We start from the raw sequence: 13,883 nt of genomic DNA, 5'->3' as shown, positions 1-13,883 counted from the left end.
CACTCAGGTACATTTATCATTAACTGTGACTCTCAAAACAATGCAACTTTGCATAATAAAAAATATTGACGTGATTATAAAATCACAACAGAATCTATGTGCCCTTTGTATCATAGCCACAGAGCTTGAAATGAATGGGACATTGGTATAGCTGCAAGCCATTAAAATAAAACAGGGGAGGCACCTTCCGCCTAGACAGTAGTCCCCCTCCTGGGTGATGGGTTGTTTTGGCAAGTGATCTGTGGGCAGAGAAAAGAAATCGCAGGAACTGAAAGGAAAAGTCTTTCATCTTAAATCCTTGCATCTCTTAATGAGAAAGTGTTAAACTAGCTTTTGCAAAAGGTGCAAATAGAGGGGCTATAAAGAAATGTGGGAGGGTGAGCACTGATTAAGGAGAGGGGAGAGTTATGTTATGGACTAGTATTGGTCCAACTGGATGAGAACATCTTCAGCTTATCACTTAGATCTGCCCTCCTGGTGTTGAGATGGATTTCTTCCATTACAGCAGCGAATGCTTCATTAACTATAAAGTGTTTTGACGTTCCGAGAGGTCGCAAAAGGTGCTATGTAAATGCAAGTCTTTTCCTTTTTGCCCTGCACGTTTGGTGGACTAACACTGGCCCTGTGTGAAACGTTTCCAGTGTGGTACAGAGGAGAAGCTAAAGCAAATGCCTCACTTAGATTTCATCGTGTTAGATTCCAGGATCAATATGTGACTTGTGGCCAACAACCAGCTTTTGTGTACGTAAAGAACAGCCCAGGCTCATCTCCTCTGCCCTTCAAAGTTAAGATTGCACACATGTTAGAAGGAAGCGCCAGCACTGGCAGGATCAGTGGGAATGGAGGTGGAACCGACTGCATGTTTGGAAATCCAGTGTAACCCAGAGTGTGAGACATGGCTGCTCCCAGATTGCTGCTGTAATACAAGCTCTTGACTGTTGTGGAGCAGTGGTGCTGATAGTGGGCGGTCCTAAGCCTCGCACCATGTCACATATAGAAGGGCCGAGGAGGAACGAAGGGCTGGAATGAAATCAAGTATATTCAGGATTCAGGAACATTATATTTCCGCTATGCCAACAACAATTTAATTATGAACATCCTATTTCACAGGTTATTTTTTCAGAAATCTAAAATCCAAGAATAATATGCTTCAAAGAATGTAAATCAGAAACCTCTGGGCCGTCTCCCTTCTACTTGTCTCAGATATTTTGTTAAAATCAATATTCTGAAGGTAGAATAAGAAACAAATGGTTGACTTCAGTTTCTGAGAATAACATTGGAGTTTCCTGATGAGAGTAAAAGTGCTTTGATTTATTATTATCACATGTATTAGTATGCGGTGAGAAGTGTTGTTTCTTGCACGCTATACAGACAAAGTACTTAGAGCAGGAAAGGAAAGATTGCAGAATGTAGTGTTACAGTCACAACTAGGGTGTAGAAAAAGATCAACTTAATGCAAGGTATGCCCATTCAAAAATCTGACAGCAGCAGGGAAGAAGCTGTTTATGAGTCAGCTGGAACGTGACCTCAGACTTTTGTATCTTTTACCCAGCTTTCAGGTTTCGAAGCTAATTTTGAGTCAGAAAGTTAATCTTGGCATCCATACATTTTAGAAGCAGGCGTTGTTTCAAACATGATTATTTGACCTTGTACTGATGTTTTTAACAGAAGATCACCGCTTTGTTGAAGTATTCCAAGGTAGAGTAGAAATGTTCCCCTGCAAAAGGTAATGCAGCAGAACAAAGGGCTGATTTTCAGCTTCACTGCTTGTATAGTAATGTGTTGGAGTGGATTTCCTGTCCATTACAGAACTCATCTGATCTTTATCAATGGGATGAAACTCGAGAGGGTGTTCCGCACCACCATGTTAATGCCCAGGTGGTCAAGTAGAAACATATCCCCATGTTGCAGGTATCTCTTGTGACAGGAAATATTAATTATTGCAGTAATTACTACTCTTCATTTGTTTCCTTTGGGGGGGGGGATGTGCTAATTTTTAATTAAATGTAAGACGACATAATGGGTGATGCAATGGAATCTATCATCCCACCTGTTTTTGACCTTCTGCTAACCCTTGCTTTAAAATACAGTAAACGTCTCACTTAGCTGAGCTGAAGCGTCCACTTTAACAGGGCTAGTGACAGCTCACCATTACCTTCTCAAGGGCAATTAGGGATGGACAATAAATGCTGGCCAGTCAGTGACGTCCATGCCCCACGAATGAATAAACAGAAATAAAAACTTTACGATAAATCCCACTCCTTCTTCAGACATGCACAAACTTGATGCTGAACCCAGTTGACTTTATTCCACTGCTAGTGCCTCCTACCTGCTACCCCCACAATTAAGGCAACGTTTAAATCCGAAATGTACTGACATTGTTTCATCGTTGGTGTAACTTAAGGGGGCAGACAGCTGAGTGCAAGGGGGGGCAGATCGCTTTGAATGACAATAGCAAATCTGCACTTTGGTAGTTGAGGCCACCTATTGTGTTGGGAAAGATGCCAGACTGCCTCCATACAAAAAGTAGCACCAATGGGTGACTCTCATATGCCTCCTAGTGACTGTCTTTAGGGTAGCATGGCCAAGGGTAAGAACCGTTCAGAAAACGAGCCAGAAAACTGAAATTATTCTTTGACTCCTGGGGAGGGAGATACATGATAACTCAAGCACTCTGGGCTGATTTACGAGCTATAAATACCATTCGTTTGAACAATTTCGTACATTTTCTTCCTCTATGTAGTTGTAATGAGGTCCTGTAGTGTTAAGAATATAGAAAATCAGGGATTGTAAAAGGGTGATAATATTGGCATAATATTGCTGTTTTGAGCTTATATTAATAAAGTTTTATCAAATTACGTTTTGTAAAATGCAAGAAAAATGCAAGAAATGCAAACAAGATGAAAGACGTTTCATGAAGATCCTTATTCTCCCGGTTTTGTAGAACTCAAGGCTATGACTGTGTCGTGATGTCTGTCAGTAGCTGTGTGTGCTTGCATAACTGGCTGAAATACTTATCGGAGGAAGGCATCAATACTGCCAGAATCTCAAAATGACCCTTTCAGCTTCCTCCTGAATGTATTCGGAGGAAAAGGCGGATGTTGTTTGCATCAAATATAAGCGTTGAAAGTTGCCAAGTATGGGACAGAGTAAGGGTATGCTGCAGAATGTTTCCAAATTTATTCCATTTTCTCTACCTCTTTATTGATTTAGTGCTTAGGCTGCTGCCCCCCCCCCCCCCCCCCGCCTCGCCCCCAACTCCCGCGGTGAAGTGATTTCTTTACCAGTGCGGGTTAGACTGTTGTTAGACTAGCGTCCAACAAGTTTCACTGTCCAAGAAATCCCTTGAAGCGTCTTAAGGATTGCAGTTGTATTGTTACACAGAAACAACCAGAGGTCACTCACTGCAACACACAATTTTTATTTTATGTCCAGGACCGGCTGCATTACTCGGGGGGGGGGGGGGGAGCAAAGCAACCAGAGTCAAAAGGGAATAAAAAGCTGCTTTCTAAGCGGAAATAAAAGCAACACATTGAGAGGCGTGGATGATCTGTTGTAGATTATTAACGAAGCTTCTCTGTTTTAAAACAAAATGATTTTTTTAAACTGCAAACGCAAATAGAAATACTAATTTTAGTGCGATAGCACTGTGCAATTATAATGTCGCAATTATGGAGTTCCACAGGAATGAGATAAAAAAATTATGGATGGAATTATTTACTTGCTTCGGTAATGCCGCGTATACAAAAGAACACTATTTGTTCTTTCATTGTATTTGATCGTCTTTAGCTTTGGAAATGAGCAGATCATTTTGCCAGATGCCGTGTGAGACTGGCCAAGGTTTCAAAACCTTTGTAGTTCTGTAATTCAGCACTGTCATTTTCCAAGTGTTTCTTCTGCACGGGTTTTTTCCCCCCGTGAAACAGAATACAGTATTATTTAAACAGCTACTTTGAGTGGATACAATGTAGTCATGGATTTTTCTAAAGGTCAGTTAATAATAGCACTGTTGCAATACTGAGACACACGAACCCAGGACTCCAGTCCAATGCTGAGTTTGCAGGGAAACAGTGGAGGTGCTACAAATAGCTTTCTAATTCCCGGGGGGAGGGGGTAAGAAAGAGAATGAATCAACCAGAGACCCCGATTGCTCCGCAGTGCTGGAAGATGCACAAGTCTGGATATTGGGTGGGATCAGAATTGGGTTGAGTTGCGAATGTCGCTTACAGTTTGGTATTTTGCCAACATTATGATGTGATACCGAAGGGCAAATTACCCTCATACACGCATTGCCCGGCAGCTTTTGAAAAGAAAACGAAGGAAGAAAGTTAAAAAGAATTTCTTATAACCCCACTGCAAAAATTTGAGAAAAAAATGCTTTTTTTTAACCCGGCAAAAAAAACACTTTCTCAACGTTTGTTACTCAGTCTACCAACTGTGTACAAACTGAAAATGCCCCAAGATCAATAAGTAAAGAAATAGGCTTTTTAAACAGAGGAGCACTCAGTTAAATATGCACCAGATGTAATTACGGCGTTTGACTGTTTTTTAAGATGTTGCAACAGTAGCACTTGAAGGGTTAGATTGTCATTTTACATGTGGCCAGGGAGCAGTTGCATTGAGAACTTTAAAGAGTTACTCCAGCTGATGAGGCCCAGCCTTCCTGGTTGGTTAGATGAACCCTCCACTTCTACAGTAACACGGGTGTCCAGTTTATGTGAAGAAGAGCCTTGAAATCCTGTAATTTGCGGTGAGGACACTTCAGCCTCAGATCATCTCACTTGAGGATCCCTCATGAATTTCCAGCCTAAATCAGTGAAACGTTCTCATGTGATGAATGGGGAGCAGGAAAGTTACTTGGCACTGTGCTGGTTCACAGAATCCAGGAACAGTTTTTCAAAACAAAAGCTCCAAAAGACTTCAAGGATAGAACTCTTTTTTTTAATTACCTGTGTCTAGAGAGTTAAGGATAAAGTGGAAAGCAAGTTGAAATGTAGTAATAATGTCATCCCTTTTTCTTCTCCTCAGGGCAAAGGTAAACAATGATCACAATCTGCAGTCCAGGCATCCTTTTCCAGGCTCTCTCCTGCATCTCTTCAGCTACGACATTGAACTCCAGGTGCTCTGACCGCAAAGAGCACTCAACTCCTGCAGTTACTCTTCATTCTCACTAACAATTTGGTAATGAAGTATTGATTTTTCAGCTCGATTCTTATGGATGTTATTAGATTTTCATTGATAAACTGTGCTCTGCCTCTCTACTCCCTGCTGCTTCTCTGCAGCACATATAACAAAGTGTTTCTGTAGGGAATAATGGCCGGGAACATTGATGTGCTTATTTCGTCAATTGGTTACTCCTGATGGCAAAAAAGGTACAATTTTTCAAACGTTAATGCCCGAGTTTAATGCAAAGATACAATCACATTGGACACTAATGTCTTTACTGCTGATGCTGACACTGAATTATGGCTGAATTGGGGTTATGGCCCAGGGACCGCTCTCTACCAAGGAGGTGCTTTAGTTGTCAGTGCTGCACCTGGGTTTCCCACTGCAGTCTGAACAGCATAAGGGATCAATCTGTCTAACTAAGAAGAAAAGGACTGATGAAGCAGTGAGTGAGGTCCGGCCAGAGAGAAAAAAGAACGTGTGCGCTGTTAATCATCTGCTGCAGTAGTGCACAGAATCAGCTTTTTTTGTGTGTGTGTGTGTGGGTAGGAACAAGAACTAACATAGACACTTCCACTGCCAGGAGAATCAGTCTGCTGCTGTCGCTATGTAAAAAATGGCCTCCTCCACCATCCTACATCACACCGAGTATGAACCTACAGCAGAAGGGGAAGGAAAAAAACTTATCACGAGGAAGCAGACAACCGCAGTTCAATCCTGATACATCCTTGTTTCCACAGACAGTGTAAGCTATAATGCAGGATGCATGGCAGACACCTGAGGTGTAGGGAATGAATCTCCATTTATCCCTGATAAAGTCACAAGAGACAAAGTCACAAATGAGTGATGGTGTTGCAGCTAGGAGTTCAATAAATACCACAGGCATACGCATCAGGTATTCAGTTTATTCAACACGGCTGGACAAATGTGTCAGCTTTTTTAGGGTAACTTTTATTTTTGGAATGCTCAAAGACTTTTTTTTATTATTATGATGAAGACCAATCAATCTTATACAATTCAGTGTTAACCCGCCGAGCTTATAGCTTTTCCCTGAGATACAGCACTGGTGATATAGAGGACGTACATCAGCAAGCTGTAGCTTATGAAGAACGTAATCCACTCGGAAAAGTCTCATTTTGTAAATGCAGGTGCCATGGGCTTATGAGATCTGCTCAGAAAATGGGATGTTTTGTTTTGATGCTCATTGGCATGTATTCACTTTATACCACACGTTATTATTAATGACCATTTCAAATTATGCTTTGCTCAGTTTTGTCTGTTGGAATTGCGCACTTTGACTTGATCTGGAGTTAAGTTCTATCAATGTAATGTCTAAAAATCTTAGTTATTCAGTGGATTTCTCATTCTTTTACCACTGCCAAGGACTAATTTCAGCCACCGCCCAAGAAAAGCAGACCAGTGCTGCACAGAGGTTGCAAATTAGTGCATAGCCTTTTCTTTCCTACTCCTCATCACTTCATTAAAATACATTTGATGCCCTTTTACATAGAAATATAGAAGATAGAACAGGAAGAGGCCATTTGGCCCTTCGAACATGCTCCACCTTTCATCACGATCATGGCTGATTGTCCAATTTAACAGCCTAATCCTACTTTCTCCCCATAACCTTTGATCCCATTTGCCCCAAGTGCTATATTTAGCCACCTGTTGAATACATTCTGTGTTTTGGCATCAGCTGCTTCCTGTGGTAATGAATTCCACAAGCTCACCACTCTTTGGATGAAGAAATGTCTTCCCATCTCCGTCCTAAATAGTCTATCCCGAATCCTCAGACTGTGACCCCTGGTTCTGGACTCCCCCATCATTGGGAACATCCTCTCTGCATCTACTCTGTCTAATCCTGTTAGAATTTTATAAGTCTCTATGAGATCTGCACCCCGCCCCCCCAGCTCATTTGTCTGAACTCCAGCAAAAACAATTCTAACCTAGTCAGTCTCTCCGCATACATCAGTCTTGCCATACCCTTTTGGTAAAACAGGTTTTTGTGAGACCAAAATGGCCTGTAATAATGTGATTTCCAGCACCACTTGACTCCACTGCTGCCATGTCATCAGTTCAGATCTGAGGCTATGTGGGACACAGTGAAAATGCCTCTATTTCAGCGCTCTTGGATAAAATGGAAACTTCCACATTGTAGGTTGCTCAGTGCGGAAGTTTGTTTTTCTTATCAAAACTATTTCCAAAGGAAAAATGCACAAATATGTGTAGAAATCATGCTCTCTCTATTGCCCACATTTCAACTTTGACACAGGATAGACTTCCAACTTACTTCTTGGCTGTTTCGGATTGGTTCCTTGTTAAAGAAATGGCCTGATAATGAAAATTAGGTGGTTTGTACGACAGCTGGAAAATTGCCAGCACCATTTTCAGACTTCAGTTTGAAAAAACTACTCCCAATTCATTCTGGCTGGAATAACCTCAGCTGCCACTATTAAGCCACGTCCATGCGGAATTCCAGGACAGCACATGACAAGTACTACTTCAATATTCGACACTGCTGCATCCTTCTTTTCTATACTCACTGTAGTTAATATTGATATTATTGTATGCTTTCATATTATTTGTGAGAGAGTTTGCTTCTCATATAAGTAGATCTCTTTATTTAGTAGCTAAGGGATTTTCAGTCAGTGTTCTGGCATGGAAGACAACACAAGAAATGTTATAAAGGAACATTTAACACAAAAAAATCTTCACACATCAATCTGGTCAGTACTAATGACTAACCCATGCTGGACCGGGTCTTTTATTATCACATCTAGCCAACAAAATTACAATCAGTCGACAGCTCCCTGCCAACCCCCCACCCACTACTGAGATACTGGTCTCAACAATGACCTCTTTGTCACATTAGTGGCCATTGCTTCTGGCAGAGCAGGAACAGTATCCTGATATATTAAAACATAATTGCAAAGCATTTTATTATTATATTATGCACATCAGTAACTATTCACAACACCATTCTGGATCACATAATCAGCCTAATTTGATACGAAATGTCAATTAAATACAAATCCTTTCGTTCTTGGCTCAAAGTGACGATTTGCTTTTGAGAATCCTGGAGCAAGCACAATATTCGAAATGGGCTCAATTTGTTATTTATTTCTTATTAATACAGGCAACATAATAGTAATAAAAGTAGAAATCCATGAATATAATCTGCAAGCAAAACAACTCCTTACATTAATGGAGAGTTTGGTCACCAGCAAAGTCCAACTGCTAATGGCTAGGAGCATGCGACTAAATGATGCAATTGTGGTGTTTGATCGGTGCACAACAACTGTTTATTGCCTCACAATTCCTACAGCTACTCCTCAGCCACTAATCCTATTGAATATTTGAAAGCCCAGTCTAATTCATCATATTTAATGAGCTATTCCCAATCATACAAAAACAGCCTCTAACAACTTGACAGCATATATGAAAATGTCTTGAGTTGAAAGTTTCAATTTTCTATTCAGAACAGTAGTCACAGAAATAAATCCAATTGTCTGCTGATGGTTTCACATTGAATCAAATGACGTGGTATCAGAAGCACTGCATGCTACTCTCACCATTGATAGCTCCAACAGTGTGAAGTTGTCTTGCAGCAATGTCCTCAACCCAATTTACCTGGCTCCTCAAAATGGCCATGGGAACTAGCATAGAATGAAAACTTCCATCCTTTCAAACTAATTGAATAACGGATCACAGATAACGATAAATGTTGAGAGGTCATAGGTTTCTGCCCAAGTGTCATTACTTGGAGATCAGATGTTAATTTAAAAGTCCTTTGTCCGTTCATTGCAAATTTAAGCAGTTGCAGCTATGTAATATGTAACCATGGCGGTTTTTCCTATAGTGTAACTACTCAATACTTAACTGGATTGACGGACGACACTAACATTACATGTAGAGAATAATGTTCCAGAATGAAGCCCTCCAGTGATCACAGTATTTGTTAAGCAAGTGGGACTCCTTTTTGATATGCTTCAGGTACTGAAACAATCGATTGTCAGGCTTGGGCTGACAAGTGGCAAGTAATATTTGTGCCACATAATGCTAGGCAATGACCATCTCCAACAACAGAGGCCTAACCATTGCCCTTTGACATTCAATGCCATGGCCGTTGCTGAATCCTCCACTATCAATATCTTGGGGATTACACTTGACCAGAAACTTAATTGCACTAGCCATAAAAGCATCATAGCTGCAAGAGAGGTCAGAGGCTAGGAATCTTGTGGCCAGTAACTCACTGCCTGACTCCCCGAAGCCTGTACACAATTTGTAAGGCAAAAGTCTGATGGAATACTCCCCACTTGCTTGGACAAGTGCAGCTGCAACAACACTCATCCAGGACAAAGCAGCCCTCTTGATTGACACCCTATCCACAAACACCATTTCCACTGTCACCCATCAGATGAGATGTAGGATGCAAGTGCTGTGCGGGATTGTATCCCAGTTTGTGTGCAATCCAACTTTTAGGCAAGTTTCAATATCATTTTCCCTGGTCTTGTGTGCAGTGGCAGAGATAGATGAAGATAACCTTTTGAAACCACAAGGAGCTGTCAGTGTAATTCAAAGGACCTTTTTAAATCATCCCGCCCAGTAACAAACCATGTTAGTGTATCAACACACTGTATAACAGAGGCAGGATAAAGCCAGACCCACCAGTCTTATCACTTGGGTTCCCGATAATTACAGGGCTGTTGCACTATGCATTGACAAAAAACAAAACACTTCCCAAAGTCAGAAAGGGAAACCCCCAAAGACACATCAACCAGGCTCATTTTTATCACATGCTTATCTCAGTTGCCATTTACTGAGTGCCATTTATCGAGGCTTGCAAACCTGGCCAAACAGAAGTATGTAGCAAGGGTATAGTCTTTTTTTTAAATAGGAGAGAAGTATCATCTTTATTTTGGAATTTTGAATCATTAACTGAGTCATTCGTTTTCTTTTGCTTTTGGATTGCTCTTCTTGCCATCAATTTTGGCCAACACCTGAACTTTCTCAAGGACATTATACTCCACTCCGCTTACATTTACTGCCTGGACTACTGCCCCCCCCCCCCCCCCCCCACCCCCACCGCCCCGGTCCACCACACACCCCTCGCCCCCACCACCCCCCTTCACCTTCCATTCCCCACCGATTAGTCCAGTCCCTTAAGAAGTTAATCCCAAGACTTTGTCTCGGATTGGCTCACACGGGCATTCTATTGTCATGCAGCCCACTTTCCTTTGTTGTGTTTTTTTTCCCATCCTCTTTAATTGGGCATTGTATATAATTTGAAGTTTTATCATTGAATCTCCACAGAGCCTAGATGCCTTTTTACGTCTGAAGGTTATATGATGCTTTGTGACCATGTTCAATAACAATTCAATAAAATCAGCCATCACTGAAAATTCTGGAGCCACAAATCTCATTTTACTTTAATACAACTGACTACTAGCGCAGTTATTGTATATTTCTAGTGCAGAAATCACCTCCTTATCCTGTATAATTCAGAGTGGATAGAGTCCTTAGGGGCAGAGAAATCCTTGTCCACTGGTGAAGATCAAGGCGGGCAGACAGCAGATGGATTTGATTGTTCTGTGTCTTGTGCAGACCTGGGGAGTAGACTGGGGAGGTTAGACATAGAGAAACGAGCACAGGAGAATCTCGTGGTGGGTTGTGACTGAATGATGCCTGACAGGAAAGCCTTTCAGTCTTTTGTATTACAAAATAAATTCTGTAGCCCTCTTAAACCCAGCATAAAAAATCTGTCATTCACCTCCCAGGGACTGTGTCAGTCAAACTCCAGTCGGACATAATAGCAAAATTGCATTTCTCAGGGCACACACAGCTAGGTTCAGAATACAAAAGTATCATGCTTTGGGGAGAAGAAGAAAAAAAGAAAATGAAGTTTCAGAAATGTCATTCTGAGGTAATGAGGCGTGGGCAGAAAATATACCCCGCGCATCATTTGATAGAGATGCTGGTCGAAATAGCTTCATTGATGTGTCAGCGCTCGTCTATCAATCAATCATCCATTACACTTTGCAAGTAACAATAACTGCAAAAGCTACGGGGCAGCTTATGGAATTCGCTTATGGGTATCAAAAACAGCAGTTAAAATGCAGTTTTGACATGAAAAGCATGAAGCAAGTAATATTTTTTATGGCAGGAGGGAAAGATGCACTCGACCAAGGAGTGCTTTGATGATACGGTTGCAGTTTGACTTATTTAATGTTGCAACCTGAAGCGGAAATGAAAGTTCTTTCGCTCCTTTTGTCTGTGGCATCATCCGGCCGGACACGTGTGTCAATCCTGCTGGAAAAGATGTCATGTAGCTGAATGCCTCATCTGTGCACAAGTGAGAAATTAAAACTTACAGTCGTTCTAAGCACTTCCATAAAGTGAAATATTGTTCCTATACCGACCCCTGAAACTTCTTTTAACTAATCAGCTTTTTTGCCAGCATTCCACATGTTTACCATGTTTACATTGCAAATCCCTTTAGATGCTTGCCAACAGGACAGCAGTAGTTCGGATTTTTTTTGGATTCCCTCCAAAATAGAGTGGATTAAAGTATGAAAGTTGTACTTCAGGAGGCTTTTGATTACAGTTGCCCACCATTCTATTATAGAGCAACCCCAGAATATTTCAACTAAGCAGTCATTAAGCCAGTGGAACTTTATTTTAAATATGAATTTTGAATGTAATTGCAGAGTACATTCATCTCCACCAAAAAAAAGATTATTTTTCAATTGAGATGCCAAGGTTGTTTAAATTAAAAGCTGAGAGTTATAAATCATTTTGACCCTAAGCCTCTGTTTACACCTGTGCTGTTGGCTCAGAGCACGCAACGAAAAGAGCCAGCTAGTCCAGTCCACTCTCATGTTGGTGCTGTGGCTTCCATCCTAGTTGCCACTAGATCTGCTTGCAAATAACATTTGATCTGTGCCAACGTTGATCATATCTCTAACTGTGTCCACATTTGGATGTTAAAAGGTACAATTATTGAAAGGGTAAAGTAAACTTGGCAAATACATTCAGGTCACAGATTCAAGCAAATGGAGGATGCTGCAGCATTAAATAAATAAAAATTTGAAATGTATGGGCTTCACTGTGGCACAGTGGTTAACACTGCTGCTTTTCAGCACCAGGGACCTGACTTCAACCCCAGCCTCGAGTGACGGTCTGTGTGGAGCTTACACATTCTCCCATGACTGTGTGGGTTTCCTCCAGATGCTCCTGTTTCCTCTCTCAGGCCAAAGATGTGCAGATTAAATGGACTGGCCATGCTAAATTGTCCCTTAGTGTTGGGGGCTTGTAAGGTGAAATACATTGGGTTACGGGGTTAGGGCCTGGGTGAGATTGTTGACAGTCGGTGCAGGTGCAATAGACTGAATGGCCTCTTTCTGCAGTGTAGGAATTCTATAATTCTAGGAAACAAGCAGCACTACTGACAAGAATCAACTCCACTGAAGTTTCAATGTCAGTGTTAGTCATCGACAATTTGAGAAGGCCTTTAATGTAATGCTAAATTCTGTTGAATTTAATTAGAACACTTTGGATGTTTTACTTTAGATCACTTTCTCCTTCAGACTGAAAGCTTTTGGTTAAAGATCGAAAAAGCCAGGTCGTAGCACAGACAGTCATTATCTGCAAATGACCCCAACTCCTTAGAGTGTTAGTGTTAAAAAGCAACACAGTTGTCCAACTGTGTCATTTTAAAGCTCTCTCTGTTCATATGTCTCCTGCCGCCAGGGTATCCCTCAACCAGCATTTTCGTTTTGCCACTCAACATTATGCATGTTCCAAAATCTCAGCAGAGGAAATAAAGCAGAATTGACAAGCATAGATTTCATTTTTTAAGCATGTGGTCAAATGCATTTCACAAGGTTTGGCCTATTATTGGTGCACAGATATGAGAGCAGCTCTGCCCTCTGCAGGGATACCCTGGGAAGCAAGGATCAATGTAGGTACTGTCAGGATTAAGTGTCTTGCAAACTTCAGTGCAGGTTAGCATATTCCCATGGAGGCCCATTGATTTCTATGTGGTAGGGTGGGATGAAATCAGCAATTTATTCAAAACCGGACTCTGAAGTAGTCATTCAAAATGATGTAGCTTGTGAACTTAACTGATAAAGAGCAGCTCTGATTCCCAATAATACTACATTTGCATAAATATGAGACCCGGATGTTTGACATCAGTTGCAAGGAGACGCAGCCAAAAAAAAATCTAATCCTTCAGCTGCCAAAGCAGCCAGCCATGAGTCCTCCACTGAAACGGAGAAAATGCGAATTGAAAAATAAACCATGCAAAAATAAATGTTAATTGTCCAGAATTGGATAGGAGATTATGAAAACACGATGCCCATGTTCCATTATTTAATTGTACATTGTTTCTTAATTGTTAGATTTAAACATGATGAACGATAAGGGCCAGGGTATGGTTTCAGTATAATTAAAATAGCTGGAACCAGGCACAGGGAGGACTATTGTAACATGTTACAAAGGAATTTCCTATGAGATCTAAATACTGCCCAATAGCTCTGGTATCTGCATTGTTTAAGATTAGAAACCAACAAACTAACTGTTACATCTCCGAGTGCTACTTTCTTGTTACGAAGCAGATATGCAAAATGAAAAAGTGCAGGACTGTATAGATGAAAAACAAACTAATTCAAAGACTACAGCAAGATGGTAACATTCCTATTACGCTGCCAGCAATT

At 41.1% G+C, this 13,883-nt stretch overlaps 1 protein-coding gene across 1 annotated transcript in view; it reads left to right on the top strand.

Annotated features, from left to right (window-relative positions):
* tshz2 (teashirt zinc finger homeobox 2) overlaps window positions 1–10,208 on the top strand; it is a 464,342-nt gene extending 454,134 nt beyond the window's left edge. The window contains exon 3 of the mRNA XM_080205015.1: window positions 5,029–10,208. The gene's annotated coding sequence lies outside the window, so the exon portion shown is untranslated. The remainder of the gene's footprint in view (window positions 1–5,028) is intronic.
* The last annotated feature ends 3,675 nt before the right edge of the window (window positions 10,209–13,883 follow it).

Source organism: Carcharhinus amblyrhynchos, chromosome 16, assembly GCF_965287045.1.
Source record: "Carcharhinus amblyrhynchos chromosome 16, sCarAmb.v2.hapA, whole genome shotgun sequence".
NCBI lineage: Eukaryota > Metazoa > Chordata > Chondrichthyes > Carcharhiniformes > Carcharhinidae > Carcharhinus > Carcharhinus amblyrhynchos.
The sequence above is the reverse complement of the archived record's forward strand: the minus strand, read 5'-3'. Positions and strand labels throughout refer to the sequence as shown.